Source organism: Echeneis naucrates, chromosome 17 (genome assembly GCF_900963305.1).
Source record: "Echeneis naucrates chromosome 17, fEcheNa1.1, whole genome shotgun sequence".
NCBI lineage: Eukaryota > Metazoa > Chordata > Actinopteri > Carangiformes > Echeneidae > Echeneis > Echeneis naucrates.
This window is the reverse complement of record NC_042527.1, coordinates 1641181-1662175: the sequence shown is the minus strand read 5'-3', so window position 1 is coordinate 1662175 and position 20995 is coordinate 1641181.

Below are 20995 nucleotides of genomic sequence, written 5' to 3'. Positions count from 1 at the left end.
TCTCCAAAGATTATAACCGGTTCTGCTCCTCCACTAATCAAACTACCCAATTAGCAATGTCCTCTAGCTCTCTGTCTCCACTCTCTGTTCCTCCTTCTCCTCCTCCTCCTCCTCTCCTCTCCTGTTCTGTGTGCCTCATGTGTAGTTATTCTTCTGCCTCCTTTTATGATAGCACCTCTTGTCATAGATGTAGGATGATGGTAGAAATGGAGGTGAAAATTAATGAGTTAGAATCCCGGCTCCGCACTTTAGCTAGCCCAACTTATGCTAGTGTAGCTAGCCTCCCCCCTGTAGCCGGTGCGGGCCAACCTAGACGAGCTCATACAGCAGCCAAGATAGTTTCCTCCTCCCCAGTGGCTCCCGAGCAGCCGGGATCTAGTCAGGGCGGCTGGGTGACTGTCTGAGACAAGAGGCATAGTCGTAGGCAGCAGCCCCCGGTTCACCACCGACCAGTTCACGTTTCCAACAGGTTCTCCCCTCTCATAGTGAAGTGTATCCTGGGGGCCAGAGCAGGCGACATTCAGTCTTATCTGAAACTGCTGGCTAAGGGTAAACGTAAATATGCTAATATTGCTATTCACGTCGGCAGTAACGACACCCGATTTCGCCAGTTGGAAGTCACAAAAATTTATGAGGAATCGGTGAATACTTTTGCTAAAACGATGTCGGACACTGTAGTTTTCTCCGGCCCCCTCCCCAATTGGACCAGTGATGACATGTACAGCCGTACAGCTAAGGTGGTTCAAATCCTACTTATTAGATAGACATCAGTTTGTTCATGTTAACAACAGCTCCTCCTCATGTATTGTAGTCAGTCATGGAGTCCCGTAGGGTTCGGTACTTGGACCAATCCTCCTTTACTCTTTATCTGCTTCCTCTAGGCAACATTATCAGGGAAACACAGCATCAACTGCTATGCAGACAACATTCAGCTGTACCTATCAATGAAGCCAAATGAAGTCACTCAGATAGTCAGACTGCAGGCATGTCTTGAAGACATAAAAGTCTGGATGACTGGAAATTTTTTACTTCTCAACTCTGACAAAACGGAAGTTATTGTACTCGGTCCTAAGCACCTCAGAAAAATCTAATCATCTCATCAGTCTGGACGGCATTACTTTGGCTTCCAGCTCCACTGTAAGAAACCTTGGAGTAATTTTTGACCAGGACATATCCTTTGTCCCTCACATAAAACAAGTTAGTTGGGCAGCTTTCTTCCACCTGAGAAACATCAGGAAAATCCTAACTAACTAACTCCCTTCCTCCCCCCTTGCATGAGCTGATAAGAACCATCCTTCTTAAAAAACACAGTTTCACCCAGTTCTAAGCATTTATACTGCATTTACTAACCATGTTCTGCCAAAGTCTCTCCCAGTTCCTCTCCTCTCTCTCCCTGTCCTCATCCTGCAGGTGGTGACCCATCGCCATCCCATGTTCCTGCAACACCTGCTGGTCCCATATTTCATGAATTCTGTACTACAGCTCAACTCCATGAACTTCATGCAGCAACATGTTCCTGCCTACACCCCCTCCCTCCAATGCCTATCTCTCTCTCTCTCTCTCCCACTCTCAACCCAACCGGTCGAGGCAGATGGCCGCCCCGCCCCCCAGAGTCTGGTTCTGTTGGTGCTTGCTCATTGGGGGATCTATTGGGTCTCTTTAAATAAATTTATAAAGAGTTTGGTCTAGACCTGCTTTATATGTAAAGTGCCTTGATGTAACTTTGTTATGATTTGGCGCTATACAAATAAATCTGATTTGATTTGATTTGATTTTATTGTACCAGCTGTTTTTTCTGATCATTATTTGCTCTTATGTAAGGTTTTAATCAGAAATTTTAAACCTAAAAGCGCTTATTGGCATTTTAATTTAGTTTTAGTGCATGATAAAAATTTTAGAGAGGTCTTAAAGTATTTCTAGGGTGTTTTTAGACAGAGGAAGGGTGATTTTAGTAGTCATAGGCAGTGGTGGGACCATGGTAAGACTCAAATCCAACTCCTTTGTAAACAGCGCACTCTTAATGTCACTAAAGACATCACCAGTCTTTAGTCCACAGGAAATCAAGACTGTATTGAAAGCCTCAAAGTAAAAAAAAATGGCTTTAGCCAACCTGTTTAATGTTAAAGTACAGGGGGCACTAGTTAGGTCCCAGTATCAGAACATCAGGGACATGGATGCCCCTTCTGGTCTTTTCTTTGGCCTGGAGAAAAAGAATGGGCAGAGGAAGATGATCCACACACTGCTTTCTGACACAGGCAGGAGATCACTCAACCAAGCCAGATACAGAAGCAAGCTGTGGGTCTCTACACAGAGCTCTACAAAAGTGAGTACGTGGAAGAGCAGAGGCTCATGGAGGAGTTCTTTAATGAATTGCCTCAAGTCTCAGAGGAGACTAACTCACAGCTCGCTGCCCCACTCTGCATGCAGGAGCTTCAGGGTATGCAGGGCCACCGTGCCCCAGGCATGGACGAGCTCACTGTAGAGTTCTATAAAGCGTTCTGAGAGATCATAGAACAAGATGTCTGAGATGTTTTTAATGTGTGTTTGGCCTCTCCTGCAGGAGAGCAGTGCTCCACCTGCTGCCTAAAAAGAAAAACCTGCAGGACATCAAGAACTGGCGCCTCGTGTCATTGCTCCATGTGGATATAAGTATTGTGAGGTCTGAAGAAAAGGGGGATGGCGATTCCAATTCCCCACACCCCTCAAACTTCAAAGAGACTATTGCCTCCACAGAGATTTCTCAGATCTCTGGTAAGTGACGTCCTGGACCCTTATGTGAGCCCATCTAGAGATCCTGCTTTCCCAGGACACTAGATTGCAGTCAGCGCCACAAATCAGCATAAACCTGCCTAACCCCGCAGAGAGGTACCCCTTCTCTGACCCTCCACTCAGGATGACCTGATAACCTTATCAAGTAACAAATGTCAATTGCCGCTCTGGAATGCACCCATACTCATAAGGACACATGTTAATATAATAAGAAATAGGATACTCTGATCAAACAAGAGACTGCAAAAATGCCAAACTGACTTCCCTAGAAAAAAAGGACTTCGTAGCTGTTTGAACCGTTTGTCTACAAGCTAATTTGGCAGAGATAGGACTTACACTGAACAATGAACTATTCCAATCACGCAGCCACAGCACCACCTGGCAGTGAGCCATCGGAATCAATGGTGTGGTGCCACCATATCGTAACCTAAGTACTTGGATTTCACTCATAAATGTCTGAGAAAAAAAAAAAAAAGAAGACACTTCATCCACTGTCCATATTCATGCAATTCTGATTCTCCCCAGCCAATCAACACATACACGAAAATGCTCTTTGTTCAATTGTATTGTGTGTTCTGTGATGACATGAGCAAGAGTTAACCATTTGATTATTTTGCCTAGGGTGATGTATCCCGCTGTTAGAGAAAACTGTATTCATCAAAGTGACACATTTCTCTGCGTTAAGATATAATTTTAAACTTGGGTGAACGAAAGGCATAGTTGAAATCCAAAACCACCCTTGTCATGCTGAGGAGCTAGGAAGAGAAGTATGATTGGACCGAATTCACACTGACAATCAGACCACGCCCATGGGTCAGCCCTCCAATAAATAGATACCAAATTTTATAATCGGCAGAAGTTGAGAAGAAGATGGAGAGAGGAGAGCTAAAACAAACTTTTGTTCCCTTTTTGTCTATTCAGAAGTTGGGACTTGGTCTCTTGCCGACCTTGACTCATAGTCTTGACTCATAGTAGAGACCGCTGGCGATCGGGACAAGTTTGGCTGCACTGCACTCAGGCTCAGCATCCCAAGTTGCCTTGGTAACCACGGCTGCTTGAGCTGAGGCCGTCCCCATCCACCTTTCCTTTTTTGTCCGTGGTTTTTGCTTTTGTTTTTTCTGTTTTGCTTGTTTTCGAAGAGAAGAGATTAATTTGGACGTTAAGTGGATTACCAAGCCATATGCATGAGAGACAACATTGCTGCTGAAGAGTGGAGCCACTTCAGCCGAGGACCGTCTAGCTTGGGAGGCCACAACGAAAGAACGGGGGCCGCTCTCGTTGGAGATCCTCTCTGCCCTCTGCGTGGCTGGTCGAGTCGTCATCCAAAGCAAGGTGGCATCTATCTGCTTCCTCAGCGGGTTGCTCTGAATGTTGTGAGTCATGGCTAGCAAACCACATTAACCCAAATTTTTGTTTAGTTTACAGGTTCAAGATCTTAACCCCAGAATGACAACTCTTGTCAGAACTCTTTAGCTCTCACTCTTTAGCAGCTCTGGTAATAACCATGTTATAAGCTGCAGGCGACTCCACTTTTTCAGGTAATTTTACAGATAATGTTTTGGATACATTCACAGGTAGGTCTTTGAGTAAGTTTTTAGATAGATTTAGGTTTTCAGGTAACTTTTCTGACTCTTGCACTAAATCGCACATTATTGCCAAGAATCACACCAAATAGCAAATTTGGGGCTAAAGAAAAGTTTGGCCTCCAACAGTTAAATACAAATCTGCCATTGGATACTATTGTTCATCACCATGAACACAGCTAATACTATTCTTGTCCCCACTCCATTTTTCCCTTGACATCAAATTGGAAGAAACTCCAGATTGCAACCCACCCGTATCCAACAGTGCCATAGTACGGTGGCCATTAATGAATACAGGGGCAGTCAGAGCTCTCTGGGTTGCAGCCATATGGCTGTGCAAAACAGGCCTAGGCACTGCACAGTAAAGGGAAGGCTTTGGCTTATTGGTTAGTGGACATGAATATTGGGTGTGGCCTAAGCCATTACACCTGTAGTATCTGACCTCTTTACTGCGCTTATGCAAGCTGCATGATTTGGCTTTTGGTAATTGCTAGATGTAAATTGCTTAGACACAGCCCCATTATGACTAAAACCCCTTTCATCCACATTGGACTTACCTTGAGCTTGGTCTCTGCGTCCATGTTCTCTGTCTTGGCTTCTCTGGAATTCTGTGGAGTTTCGTCCATAGGTGGTGTGGTCCTTTCCTTGCAGCCAAGAAGACCTCAGCCAGCTCTGCTACTTTTTCTGCTGTCTCAGGGTCACTTTCACAGATCCATACTTAAAGCTCTGGGCTCACCATCATTAGGAACTCTAAGATCAGTGTCTCTGATCTTCTTGTTTTGTAGACTTTTCAGGTTTTAACCATTTTGAGAACACGTCCTTCGGCCGCACATACAGTTCTTTAGGGGTTTCTTCAGGTAATATTTCCTTTGTTTAAGGTAGGAGCCAAATCTGGCTCTTGGTCAGGTGGTCTTTGGATAGCAGGGTTTACCAAAGACTGCATTTGTTGAATTTGGTGGTGCATGTTTTTCCATCTTAATTCTTGTTTTGCTGCTTCCTTCTCCAGGTGCTTATCTCTGGCTGCCTGGGACTTTGCGAGGTACTTCACCAGTCCAGCCAACTTTTCAAACTTTTCCCCAGAACTTTATTTACATCAAAAGGTCAGTATGCTCAATCTGGTCTGAATTCTAACAAAGATAGTGTCACAAGGCCAGCACCAAGACAGTTGTGTTTGTGTGTCTGTACTGTTTGTTTCTGTTCCGGCACCCTGTCACCTCTGTTGAATCAGCCTCCAACTTCACACCTGCCCTGCTGCTGCAATGAAGCCACCTGGTTTCCATCAGCTCATCACCCAGTCTGCACTTAGTTCCTACACCTATCTTCAGTCTATGCATTGGAACAAGTCTAGCCTAAAACTTGACAACTAGCACCAGCTTTGTTTGCCAGAGAATTCAATGTCTAATCTGTTTGTCTTTTTGTTCAGTTCCCATCCTGGCCTGCTTGCCGGCCTGCCTGCCCACCTGCCCAACTTCCTGCCCACTTGCCTGCCAGCCCTCCTGCCTGCCTGCCTGCCAGGCAGCCAAACCATCTCCCCAAGCCCCCCTGCAGCTACCTTCCCTCCTGGACCCATTCACCTGGCCTTCATTCCCCTGGACCAGCACTCCCTTTTTCCCCACATCTCCCCTTGCACAAACTCTTTTTTATCAGTCACTATCTCATATAGGGTTCCTTGCACAGACATGGCAGCTAGTTCATATCCATCTGTGATACCACACATGTCTATACATAGGATGAATGTAAAAAAAAAAAAAACATACCCACTGTTCCAAGAATGGCTCTTCAACCTGAGTTTTGACACTGTCAGAATAAATAGAGAAAAGAGTGAGAGCCGTATTCAGTACTTGATAATGAATTAATTAAACAATAAAATAAAGAGCTCTAAAGGAGGAACACAAGTGATAGGCCAATTATATTTGTTATACAACATTGAAACTACTGATTCGGGATTGGCTCCCAGGCCTGAGCCTTTCTGTGCGGAGTTTGCATATAGTTAGGCCCAGAAATATTTGGGCTCTGCATGCCAAAACATTGCATTTTAAATTAAACAAGTGAGATGCAATTGAAGTGCAGACTTTCATTAAACTTTCGTTTAATTCCAAGAGTCGAACAAAAATTGACGCCAAGTGCTTGCTCACGGGGGGATCTGTTGGGTCTGTTTAAGTAATTTTTTGAAGAGTTTGGTCTAGAGCTCTATATGTAAAATGCCTTAATGTTACTTTGTTATGATTTAGCACTATAAAAATTGATCTGATTTGATTTTAATTAGATTTGATATATCGCGCGATTATGTGTGAATTCGTGAGAGCTCGTGAGTCCTCTCCACTCCCACTGTCACAGACGGATCCGGTGAGTGTTGACAGACAGTGGAGGACAGAGCTGTTCAGGATCAGTAATGCAGCAGAGTCGCAGCAAGTTCTCTGTCTGTCTCATATAGTGGACCTGTTTAAACATTTGTCCACGTCTAAAAATAAAAAATTCCAGAGACCGGCGCCGAAGGCTTGGATGGCTTTTTTTAAATACTCTAATTGAGGTAAACATTCCCCTATCCTCTATGAATAACCCTCAAGCTCGCAAACTATACAGCAGACTCAGAACGGGGGGTGAGTAAGAAGAGGAAGGGCAAGAGAATGGTGGTGGTGGTGTTGGTGCTGGTTTTGAAACCGCTCTGAAGAAAATCATCCTAGCCCCACAATGGCGCAAGCCCCGCAAAGAGAGAAGAGATGATGATGATGATGAAGAAGAAACACCCCCAGTGGAGAAAAGATATAAAGAGATGAAGAAACATCCGTGGATTGAATTTTAATAAAGTTTATAGTTGGAAAAAAAAAGAAGAAAAAAAGCACGCTTGAGACCGTTTTCTTTTTTGTGCGTGTGCATCTTTTATTTCTTATCCAGCTTGTGACAATCTTTAAACATTTGTAAAGAGCAGACCGTGTGGTGACAGTTTTTACGACTCCTTGTACAGCTTTGATATTTTTTCACAAAACGACTCACCGTATCATCATTTTTTAATGCCTCGTCTTCACCACCTTACAAAGATAAAACATTTTCAAAAGTTAAACGGCAGGCTCTATAACAAATAATAAACACAATGCTGGCCGCAGGCCGTAGACAAGGTGTGTTGGAGCTGTCTGCCGTGATATGACACGGTTTTGCACCGTTTTTCTAAAAGAGTTGAAAAAAGTCCCTGTTCCGTTTTCTTCCAGAGTAAGGGCCAACCAGTGTTCTCCAGGCTTGTGTCCCGGATGTGTGTTCACAATCATGTAGGCAGGGAGCGTGAAAGATTACGCCAGTAAAGGCAACTGGTCCAAGGCCCAAACTCTGCAGAAAACATTTCCCAATAAAATATGCATGAGACTTTTCAACTGAAGGTTATTCATTTTGTGTCAGTTTGACTTTTAGTAGTAATCCACCAACACTTGTCGCTTGGAGTTGGTTTTCAAAATAGATTCGTAGCAAGCGTAAACGATCAGGGTGGTGGTATGAGGTAACGGTACCCTGAATCTCATTTCAAGCCTTAAATTCTGTTGGAAACAGGGGATAAGGCATTGGCGTCTTCAGCAGCGTTGAGGTTAAAGACAAACGGAGAGTAACCCTTCTCAAATTCTACCCTGTTGATGCTTAGAGGTAAATCTTTCAAGTGTCTAAATACAGAGCCTATACCTCTCCCATACATCACAGGGGACCCATAAAAGCCGGGAAGTGCTCCCCCTACTTGATTTTCATAATAACTCACAAAACGTTGAGGGTCTGTTTTGAGACTGAATAATTTTTTTTATACACCAGAAAGAGTTTTGACGGATCTGAAATGTAATTTCAATACAGTCTTGCCAAAAGTGAAATCGACGGGTAGATTTTGATCTGATTTAATCTCTATGTGAATGTTTTCAATGTGGTTCTTAGCACGGGCAGATAGTAAGCGGGGGTTGAAATATTGTGTGATCACGTCCCTGTACATTCCCTGTACATCGACGATTCTCAAGAGAGGAGTGTAAGCGTCACCCACCACCTGGTGTTGTACCACGTCTGTGTAACAGTAGAGGTGGTACATCCCCGCTTTTATATCCGCAGGATAAGGAGCCATCTTCGATTCAAACTCCATTCTCTGGGCTTTACACCCATGATGTAAGCTACGGGTGGAAAACAACGAAGATGAACCTGACCCCGGACGTGATATTCAAATTTCTTGGGAATGTCGTTAAAACTAGTTAAATGTCCGAATCGATACATCTAAGAAACATGTTGAACTCGTCCGCAAATTGCTCAGCGCTTCCGTAATAACCTTCCATAAATCTTTGACGACGACCCCCCATCTCTTTCTTGGACACGCCTGCAACCGCCGCTACCTTTACATCACCTTTTCTCTTTAGAAGAAGAACAGCCTTCACCTCTTCTCCCACTTCCTCATCCTCTTTAGGTTTCTTTTTCCAATCAAAGTGCCCTGTGCCTTTTGGTATGTTAAACAAGGTGTGCGGGTATGAAATTTTCGTCAAGGCCATCTGCCACAGACCCTCTAAATCCATGTGTTGAGGTAAATCCACCTGGAAAATGGAGGCCGTATTATTTTTTAAAGATGTTGCGGCTGGCGTTGGATGGAAGAGTGATGTAAAAACCCTCGCTATCCGTTCCGTTCATGATTTTTGTACAAAGAAAATGAAGAGTGTACACGAGTGGCTCGCGGGATTTGTTTTATACATTTTTCAGATTGTCGGTTCTGATCCAACTGTTGAATTTTTCAGGCCAATTTTTCCATCGCACCAAGGCTTTTCACCCCCCACCACACTCCTGGCTAAAATTTTCTCCACTCTATCGAGCTTATCTTTACTTTTTGCAACTTTGAATGCATACCACGTCTATCGCTGGTGTACAAACTCAGAAACAGTAAATAGCTCGTCGATAAAGCTCCTTTTCATATTTTTTATCAAACTTTCCCCTCAGTCGGGATATTCTCACGGTGTCCCCCTGTTTCAAATTCATCTTGAACCTGGCTTTCTACCTGAGAGGAAAAGAACTGTACAGGTTTTGAAAAACTTGAGAGATATTTTCCTCAGTCACCTGCTGAGGGGTGATTTTTATACTTTTATGGTAGCTGTTGTTATAACTTTTCACCAAATCCTGTAAAACATCCAAGTATCTGCGGGTGTTTTTAGCGGTAAAATACCTCGACATTCTAGTTTTCAGTGTACAGTTAAATCTTTCCACCACCAAAGCTTTCAGATTGCTGGCTGTGGTAAATAATTTTACCTTGCGTTTCTTCATCAGCCTCTGGAAATTCTTGTTGAAAAATTCTTTACCATCTTCCGTTTGTAATTTTTCAGGAATCCGGCTGTCTTTAAAAACAGCTTCAAAAGCCTTCGCGGTCTCTGAGGCGTTTTTATTCTTTAAAACTCTCACGTAAGCCTTTTTGGAAAATACATCTATGACCGTCAAGAGATAATGATAACCTCGTTGTGCTCGGCCAAGGCCTGCATATCGCAGAGATCGGCCTGAAATTGAACCATTGGTCGTGGCACAAACACAAATTTACTCTGATCGGCTTATACAGAGTATAAACATCCTGCTCTGATAGAAATTCTCTAACTTTTTCTACATTTACTTTTTTACCCATTTCATCTTGCAAGGCCCCACAGAGTCTGTCCGTTCCTCCAAAGCTGCCCGGATGAACCGGGTTATAAGATGCTTTTTTCATGACACTTTTCTCAGACATGTAAACACCTGCACCTCTCCAGAGTTTATGAAAAATCAGCAAGACTCTCTTTTTTCCAATACATCTTTTATTTTATTTTTTTCATAAAGCATCAAAAATACATTGAAAATATATGATGGTTCAAAATATATGATGGATCAACACAGTATAATACATGATGATGATATTTAAACATTAAGACTATACAGGGCGGTCCTCATCACTGAGGCTCCAATGGTGGCTCTAATAACACAATGCAGCTTCAGGATTTCATACGAGACGTGTGTAGGTGCATTGTTTTGTACACGTCGATTTATGACATCTACAATCAAAGCATATATCATAGAGAGATGAATTATGACAATGTTGATAATCTATTTGATAATTTCATCAAATGCTTCGGGTAATGACCATTTATCTGTGAATTGCGAGACAATCATGATGAGTAAACCCCACAAGGGTCCTGTGTGACTTCAAACTGAGTCCAATCTCTTTCTCATTTCATTGACACGATTATCATTTGTTGTGTTTTCAATCACCCCTTGTAAAATAAAGACTAACTGGCCGCTAGCCCAGTGATCCTCCAAATGCGCCATCAATTTTCCATAACAATCCCCCATTTCCTCAACTCTTCTCCTGTTCCACAGGGTGAAGGCTTCTTTGATGCCTTTCAACTCGTCGGCGCTTCCTTTTTCGACCAGTTTATCATACAGGTTCTCTTCCACGCGTCTTTTGAATTTCAGATTGTTGAGAAAGGCTTCTGCCAGACCTTGGACCCTCTCACCTGACACTTGGATGGAGCGATTTTTCAAGGCCACGGCGATGGTGGGGATAAATTTATCTGTCCAAAGTCTCTCGTTCACCTGCTCAAAGTACTTCAGGTAGAAGTAGTCTGGAGCATCCTCCAGACACTCATGCTCCTTCTGACTGGGGCGGCTGGTGATACAGCTGTCGCAGATTTCCGAACAAAAAACGGAGATGACGTGGTTCAGCAGATGAGACACCACAGCTTTCACTATGTTCTAAAGAACGGCGGATAGCCGTCCGACGGTCACATTCTCCCTCCAATGCACTTTCCGTTGAAGATTGGCTCGGGCTAACCTGCGGGGAAGGGCGTGTGTCAGGAAGAATCTGCATAGCCATCAGTGGGTACCAAAAACATGATTTTATCTTTTTGTTTTTGTCGTTCTTTTCTATCTTTTTTAAAGTACGGCTGAGAGGAGGCGGAGTTACTCACACGGTAATGGAACAGAGCTTTTTCTTTAAGCGTATTGGAATTGGTCAGGAGGAGGAGGAGTTATTCGTAGACCAATGGCACAGAAGGGGTGGAGTCTAATACACCAGAATTTTTCTCACTCCTGATAATCCCTCTTATTCTTCTTTTTTCTTCTTTTTTCAAACCATTGAGTGTTGCTCTCGATGTTTTCAGCCATTTTCCTTACTCTCACAAAAACAAACAAAAAAACCTCAATCTGCTCTCAGCGCAGCTCACTACAGCACGCATCCAACTCTTCGCCAGTCAGCCTCTGTATGAATTTGGCTCCATTCTGCTAATACCCGCCCTTGAATGATCTGATTGGTTGTGACCTCATCACTAGTGGCGTGGACACACTAAGGGAGTGGTTAGGAGCGGGGAAATGCTCTCATTGGTCGAGAGGGGCTGGGTAAAAAGGTGAACTAAGATCAATGGACCTGTTAAGTTTGACGAGAAGGTGTTCATATTACTTTCCAGTATTCATATGCTGCTATCTCCTCTGTCCATTTACTCCCTTCATGAACCCTCTCGTGTTCTGGTGCTCATCTACCATTGGGCTCACCTACCATGATTATGAATTATCTCTATTTAAGACAAAGAATTTGTTAAATTTTATTAATAATGTGGAGTACCATTTGGAAACTAAGTCCCATAACCAATTATTTAATGTAGCCTCATAGACAGTTGTTTGATTAAAGAAGCCGATATCTGAACAATCAATATCTCTAAGTGAACAGTGATGGTGAGGAGCCCCAGGTCTGACCCTCTCCATTAGCCATCTATCACACTAGGATGTACACAATAATCAACTGAGTCTTCTTTTTTAAGCTACAAATGCTTTTTACCACCTCTCCTAATCATTAACCACGCCAACAGTCCTTTTAAATAAATAATATATCATATATGTGTGTGTGTGTGCGTGCGCACGTATATGCATATGTGGGTGAGTGGATGTGTGTGTGTGTGTGTGTGTATATGTGTGTGCTTATATGTGTATGTGTATATGTGCCTATGCTTCAGCTTAGTCTAAGCCTCTATTTTCCAATTAGTTTGGCACACTGCTCAGTACATGAGAGGCTCCACTATGCCTGCAACTTTGGGCCTTAATGAACCCTCCCCTTTCTTAGGCCTCTATACTCTTCTCTCGCTCCTTTTCTACTTACTCGAACTCATTTTTTCAACTTCACAATATACTTCACATCCGTTCACTCTGTCTAATGTATCAACCTTTACACTATTTATACACTGCTGTCTCTCCAGCAGACGCGTGCCTGCCTGTCTATGGGCAGTTAACTGTGGATTCACTGTGCCACAGCATCCATTGAGCCCTTTCTTTCACTGTACCATGACAGCACTCAGCTGTATTAGTTCATGGAACAGAAAGCAGTATCCACACTTGGCGGGCTACGACCACTGCGCCTGTACACATGCTTGGGAATCCCGGGTATTATTTTTCTCTACCACGCTGTTCTGTCACAGTGGGAGAAATGGGCGCCCTAGAGCTGACTACAGAGGCGAAGGGACACAGAAGGACTGTGCAAAGGTTTTAATAGTGAGTCACTGAAGGCAGAGTCTTTGCAAAAGAACAAAAAGTCGAAAAGGCAAAATGCTAACTATTAGATACACAGCCTGGTGCCACATGTGTTGCAGAACTATCTGGCAGAGAGTTGGAGGATGAACCGGGTCTATATACTGCAACTGATGAGGATGAGTGAAAACAGGTGTGCCCAGACTGTTCCACTGGGGACCTGCCTCTACCACCTGGAAATGATCATACAGGGGAGGGGACAAACACACTGGGGAGGAGACTAGACAAGCAGGGAAACTCATGGAGTCACAGCAGGGGCTGTAAAACATTCAGTCCCTTCCCTCTCAATTGCTCAACAGCATTCAGTTCGAAGGGGGTATCCACGCTTGGAGCTATTGATTTTAAAATTTAGTTGGTCATCACAAATTTTGACCAGGATACCCGTAAGTACAAAAGTAATCAATAAAACATAAGACGGACAGTAAAGCACAAACAAACGATAAGCCGACTGATAAAAGCAAAAAAAAAGGTGTCATTCATTTGATAAGATTTTTTCCACTCCAATAATCAAAAAATGTTAGGATTCCCAAACAAAATTTTCTAATTTATGTTCATATATTCTGCTTTACTTTACTATAATGTCTGACAGCAGAGCAGACATCTGAAATATTTGATTTAGATCAAAAAACTTTTATTGGCTTATTCATGGCTTGTGCATGCACAGTAAAACATTTTCAGGTTCATCTCAAAAGATAATTTTAAGTAATAGATCCAACTTAAGTATTTAAAATTCAAAACAACTTAAAGTAATTATTTTGCTACACCATCAGAAGTAATTTTAAAAAGTAAAATTATTTCTGATGATGGCTGATGGCAAAAAATTCGACTAAATTAATTCTGTCCATTGGCTCAATGCTAAAATATTAGGTATGTCCATTTACTTCAAAAACATTTTTGTTGAGTTTATCCAGTGTTTCACATCCTCAGTAGAGCACACTCTCACTCAAACTCTTTCGTCCACACCATGGCTTTTCCATGCAACACATAAAGGTTTTACCTCAAGTAGTTTTTTTTAAGTTTTTTTTCAGACAAAATTCTCACGATCAGAGAAAGAATTTATCAGCTCTTGCCTACGTTAGATAAAAATCCCCTTCTGAAGACGGCAACTGCTGAATCAGCTGCGGCGCCTCATTTACCTCTGGAATCATTCTCACCTCTAAATCTCTCAGAGCTAGCTTCTATAGTTTCATCATCCAGACCGTCAACCTGTCTATTAGACCCAGTACCAACTAGCCTCTTTAAAGAGATCTTTTATGTAATTGAGCCGTTCATTCTAGATTTGGGTAATCTGACTTTATTTCTGGGTTATGTACCTCAGGCACTTAAGACTGCGGTCATCAAACCCCAGCTTAAAAAGCCTAATCTTGATCCAGATGTTTTGGCAAACTATAGACCCATATCGAACCTTCCATTTATTTCTAAAATCATTGAGAAAGCTGTAGCAAAACAACTACACGAGCATCTGGATGGGAACAGTTTGTTTGAAGAGTTTCAGTCAGGATTTAGAGCCCATCATAGCACAGAAACAGCGCTGGTTAAAGTCTCCAATGACATTCTAATGGCCTCAGACAATGGATCAGCCTCCATACTTCTCCTTCTAGATCTTAGTGCTGCATTCGACACCATAGATCATAATATTTTACTACAGAGACTGGAACATGAAATTGGAATTAAAGGAACTGCACTAAAGTGGTTCAAATCCTACTTATCAGATAGGCATCAGTTTGTTCATGTAAACAACAGCTCCTCCTCATGTACTGTAGTCAGTCATGGAGTCCCGCAGGGTTTGGTACTTGGACCAATTCTCTTTACGCTTTATCTGCTTCCTCTAGGCAACATTATCAGGAAACACAGCATCAATTTCCACTGCTACGCAGACGATACTCAGCTGTACCTATCAATGAAGCCAAATGAAGTCAGTCAGATAGTCAGACTGCAGGCATGTCTTGAAGGTATAAAAGTCTGGATGACTGGAAATTTTTTAATTTCTCAACTCTGACAAAACAGAAGTTATTGTACTCGGTCCTAAGGACCTCAGAAAAATACTATCTAATCATCTCATCAGTTTGGACGGCATTACTTTGGCCTCCAGCTCCACTGTAAGAAACCTTGGAGTAATTTTTGACCAGGACATGTCCTTTGTCCCTCACATAAAACAAGTTAGTCGGGCAGCTTTCTTCCACCTGAGAAACATTAGGAAAATCAGAAACATCCTTTCTCAGGATGATGCAGAAAAACTAGTCCATGCATTTGTAACTTCTAGGCTGGACTACTGTAACTCATTACTATCTGGATGTCCAAACAAATCTCTAAAAGGCCTTCAGTTAATTCAGAACGCTGCTGCACGAATATTAACAGGAACTAGGAAAAGAGATCACATCTCTCCTGTGTTAGCTGCTCTTCATTGGCTGCCAGTAAAATATAGAGTAGAATTCAAAATCCTTCTTTTAACGTATAAAGCTCTTAATGGCCAAGCTCCATCGTATCTCAGAGAGCTCATAGTTCCTTACTGTCCTAGTAGGCCACTCCGCTCTCTAGATGGAGGTTTACTTGTGGTTCCTAGAGTCTCCAAGAGTAAATCTGGAGGCAGATCGTTCAGTTATCAGGCTCCTCTTCTATGGAACCAACTCCCAGCATTGGTCCGGGGGGCGGACTCTTTAGTAACTTTCAAGACCAGGCTTAAAACCTTCCTGTATGACAGAGCGTACAGTTAAAAAGTCCTCTACTCTTTAGGTATGCTGCTATAGGCCTAGGCTGCTGGGGGAAGGACTGAGCTTCTCTCTCTCTCTCTCTCTCTCTCTCTCTCTCTCTCTCTCTCTCTCTCTCTCTCTGTCTCTCCCTGTCACCCTCTCTCCCTCTTTCTCTCTAACTCTCTCCTTGCATGCGCTGATAAAAACCATCCTTCTTAAAAAAAAAAAAAACCCAAAAAAAACCAAAACAGTTTCACCCAGTTCTAAGCATTTATACTGCATTTACTAACCATGTTCTGCCAAAGTCTCTGTCTCTCCCAGTTCCTCTCCTCTCTCTCCCTGTCCTCATCCTGCAGGTGGTGACTCATCTCCATCCCATGTTCCTGCAACACCTGCTGGTCCCATATAGCATGAATTCTGTATTACAGCTCAACTCCATGAACTTCATGCAACAACATGTTCCTGCCTACACCCCCCCCCCTCCAATGCCTGCCTGCCTGTCTCTCTCTCTCTCTCTCTCTCTCTCTCTCTCTCTCTCTCTCTCTCTCTCTCAACCCAACCGGTCGAGGCAGATGGCCGCCCCCCCTGAGCCTGGTTCTGCTCGAGGTTTCTGCCTCTTAAAGGAAGTTTTTCCTTGCCACTGTTGCCAAGTGCTTGCTCATCGGGGGATCTGTTGGGTCTCTTTAAATAAATGTATAAAGAGTTTGGTCTAGACCTGCTCTATATGTAAAGTGCCTTGATGTAACTTTGTTATGATTTGGCACTATACAAATAAATCTGATTTGATTTGATTTGACTCAAAAGACTCTGCTTTGACTCCATTGTTAGATTGTTTGTGTCATCAATTATGTCATATCAATTTCAGTCAAATTAGGATAGTCCCTCTCTTTTTTTTTTTGTTATTGTAGTTATGTTCCTTTCGGAATGGGACTCTCCCAGCCTGGGCATGACCACTTCTGCTCTCCCTCAGACACCATTCTAATACAGAAAACAAATCTCTGTTTTACCTCAATTTGGGTGGCCAGGCATCCTCCAGTGGGCTGTGGGTGATTTTCTCCCTTTTTCCTCCGGGCTGGCTCGCCAAGATTATTGCGGCTCCCAACTGCCAAGCTGTGGGCGAGATAAGACCTGGCAGTGGTCCTCAGTGGTCTTCCAATCTTCCAAATCAGCTGTTGCCACGTTTCAACGCAATCAAGAGGGTAGGCAAATTTTCCAGTGGCCTCTGGAACTGGTTCAAAATAGAGGATGGAGAAATAAGGTTGAAATCAATATCATTAAAGCCATAATCATTCCCCAAATAACAATATAAATTGTATGCAACATCATGTTGAACAATCAAATACATTTTCATCTCATTTAACTAAATCATGTTAGGTGTGATGTGTGATCTGTTTGACTGTTTGATGAAGTGTTGACGCTGAAAAAATGCTGTTTTGAAGTGCTCCCAAATGACCATGCCATGACTGTATAGGCTAAAGGAGACTTGCAGCTTTTTGAGATTTTTGAGTACAATAAAAACAATACTGAACTGTTGCCTTGTCTTAATTACCTGTTTCATTGTCCACTTCCCCCCATCTGGTGGAGAAGACTCTTGCATTTGTGTCCTGAGGGAGTCCATAGCAGGTGTCTTGGTGTCTTCACCTTGCTGACATCCAAGATTGTGGCTTGCACAAGATCCAGGGCATTTAGTTCCTCCATCACGTCACAGTTATGTTTCCCGAAGCCATTTTTAATTTCTTTGCACACTGAGTCAATGCAGCTGTAATAAATCCTGCATAGTTCTGTTTCATCATTACAATCTACATATGTAGATACTATAAGTGATCAGCTCTACAAAATTAAGAAATTAACAGTGTTTTTAAAGATTATTATAAATTGATTACATTTTAAGAGACCTCTAAAAGTTGATTGCAAATCCTTTAAAAATGGGTTGATGAGTTTATTGTAAATCTCAAACTGCTTCAATTGAACCAAAAATAGAGCTGAAGCTACATGTTCTATTTTCACTTTTTTTTTGTTTTTGTTTTGTTTTTGTTTTTTATTCATCTCTCTTAAACATGCTTTATGTTCATTGTGAAGCACTTGGTGCATGTAACTCTTTGTTGTAAAGTGCTTTGAGCTGCATTTCTAGTATGGAAGGATCAATAAACAGTTATTATTATAATTATATATTATAAAAATATAATTATTAATTTATTATTATTAGTTATTAATATTAGTAGTAGTAGTTGTATTAGTAGTATTAGTATTTTGCTCAGAAGTAGGTATATACTTTTTTCACCATCTACATTAAAAATTTTACCTGTAAGTAGATCAATTACTTCGGACTGCAATCTTGTTTAGGGAATCAAGATAGGCGAGGATCTTATGCACCATCTCAGCAAGGAACTTAAAGCTGGGCTCAGACACGCTGTGCCACAATCCTCTTACTTAAATGTGCAGATCTGCTCCAAATGCCCAGTTGCTGGTGATCTTTCTGAGTAGTGTGGATAGGTCATCAAGTGATTTCAGAATGACTGTAGAGACTGTAGGATAGAGAAAAGAAATATCTTAATATCATTGGTGGGGGAATCATTCACACAATACAGCATCATCATCTTATCAGCTTAATAAGTCCAAATTAACATACTTGTAGCAAAATGTCCAGTCCAGCATTGGTCCAATAGGCACTTGAATGTCTCTCCTTTGTAGAGAATGGCAACAGTTGGTTTTCTGTAGAATTTGTACAGTATGCTACACACACTGAAGAAGTCTATCACGGCCTTTTCAACTGCAAGGGCATGGGTGACCATCAAATGTCGCTGGTGATTATAACCGTGGACATATGGTATCTCTCTGTCCAGTTTTTGCTGCAGCAGTTTCTGTACCCCTCCATGTTTACCTGACATGAGCGAGGCCCCATCACATACCTGACTGAGGATTTTCTGAGGGCTCAGGCTAGCTGTGGTCAGTTCTTCTATGATGGTGTCGGTCAATGTGACTGCATCTCCCTGGTTAGCGGTGGCTATTGTTAGGGGGCGCTCAACTGGTTCGCACAGTTCAATCAGAAAGCAAAGAACTATGGATATATTCTCTCTCCTTGTTGGGTCTCTGGTTCAGTCCACTTTTAACATGTAGAATGATTCAGCAACTTCTTTCACAATGTGCTCTTTTACTAAAGCTCTCATCACATCTATTATGTTATTTTGAATGTCATGACTTGTGTGCGTTGCATTACGAGGAATCGTTTTTGCTATCTTCGCTAATTCAGCATCTTTCCACAGGGCAAACTCAAAATAGAGACAAAAATAGCCCACATCCATCCTCACTCATTCCACTGTTTGCATCATGGTCATCTCTGAAGGGCAGTTGGTTCACAGCAAGGATAACTCCACAACATCAATAACTGCAGACAGATAATGGGGGTCCAGGTAGGAGGTTCAACAAACTCAGAGTTTCCCCATCTCAGAGTAGGTCAACTCAGAGTTCAGGGATATCAGTATCCGTTTCAGAACAGCTGATCTGAGTGGGTTCAAACAACTCTGAGTATGTTCACCTTGAGTTGTGCGTGTGCACAACCTCTACAAAAAGCCATCATCAATGGAGCCCCGAACCCACGAGTCACCATGACTGCAACAGGACACAACAGGGGCAGGCCTCACAGATACACTGACAGGAGTGCTGGATAGTCTGTTGTAGGAGTTGGCTAATTGTAGGGGGCAAAGTTACACCAATGGCTCTAACATGAGGGGAATACACAAGGGTGTCCAAGCTTTAATACAACAGAGATGTCCAGAGGCTCCGTTCATCCACTGTGGTAGCCACATCCTGAACCTGTTGTTATGTGATGCAGCCTCATCCAACAGAGAGTGTCTAACCTCATTTGGCACTCTTCAAAGATTGTACACCATCTTCTGCATCTTCTGTGAAGAGGTGGGACATTCACACAGAATTGGTTGAAATCACACTGAAGCTTCTGAGTGACACCAGGTGGGAAGCAAAGCTAGATAGATAATTGTATCTTTCCAGATGGGTGGGATTCTAGATGCACTAGAAAAGCTTGAAGAAGTGGCGGGAGACAGCAAAATTGTCTCAGAGGCACTGTCTGATGAGATTTTTAAGGATGGAGTTCCTTGTGTGTTTCTTGGTTTGGTATGACTTATTGTCAGAGATCAACTTTGCAAGCAAGGCACTACAAGCAGCAGATATCTCAATGGACAAAGCCATTAGATTGATTGATTCTCTGAAAGAGTTTTTGCTCAAATAAAGAGAAGATGGTTTTCAGAAGTCATTTGACATTGTACGCAGGATTGCCATTGAAATGGATGCTTCTCCAGATTTCAGAGAGGCGTTTTAGGAAGCAAAAGAGGTTCCAAGATGATAATTCCAGCACTGGTCATCATGAAAATGAACCCGAGAAGCAATTTAGGTGCATGGTTTTCAATGTCATTGTGGACACAGTCCTGCAAGAGTTGTGTGATAGTTTTTTCAATCTTCAGCAGGTGTCAGGAAATTTAAATTCATCACTAAAATGGATCACATATTCAAGATTCAAGAAGTATACCCAGCAAGCCGTCTCCTGAAGGGTTACAAGGCTCTTGAGAAGTTAAATTTCCTCATACAGGAGAATCTTGATTTGCTGTTCCCAAATTTGACAGTAGCCCTCAGAGTATTCCTGACCATGCCTCTGACGGTCGCATCTGCCGAGAGATCCTTCAGTAAGCTAAAGCTTATCAAAACTTACCTTCGTTCAATTATGAGCAATAATTGCTTGACCCAGTTAACAGTGATCTCAATTGAAAACAGTGTGGCACAGTCTATTTCATTTGATGACATCCTTGACAAATGGGCAAGTGCAAAGGCACAACAACAATTTAATGGTAACATTGTAACATAGGATACAAACTGTTGTTCAGATGTCATAATTTCATATCATTACATTATTCTTTTCTTTTCGATTGAGCTGATCTGCTTTAATATCTAACTTAAAATTAAAGTCTGTAATACAAGTCCATGAACAAATAAGATTTATACACGTAAGCATGAAAAAAAAAAGTGTCTTGCCAGGGGGGGGCACCTGTTATGTGTCTGCATACCACACCCCTCAGGTGGCTGTTCAAAGTACACACTCTGCATCACTGATGTTGTAAAGAAAATTACCATTTGCAAAAAAAAAAAAAAACATTCATAAAATGTGCTGTGATGTGAGAGAGAGTAATATGTACACCTTCTCGTCAAACTTGACAGGTCCTTTGATCTTAGTTGAACTTTTGACCCCTCCGGGTTAGGGTTAGGGTTTGTTTTCCACGCCCCTGGCGATGAGGTCACGTCCAATCAGATCATTCGAGGGCGGGGACGAGTAAAATGGCGGCAAATTCATTCCCAGGTTGACGGGCAAAGAGGGAGGACGTGTTTTGCTAGAGTGAAAGGAGCGGATTGAGTATG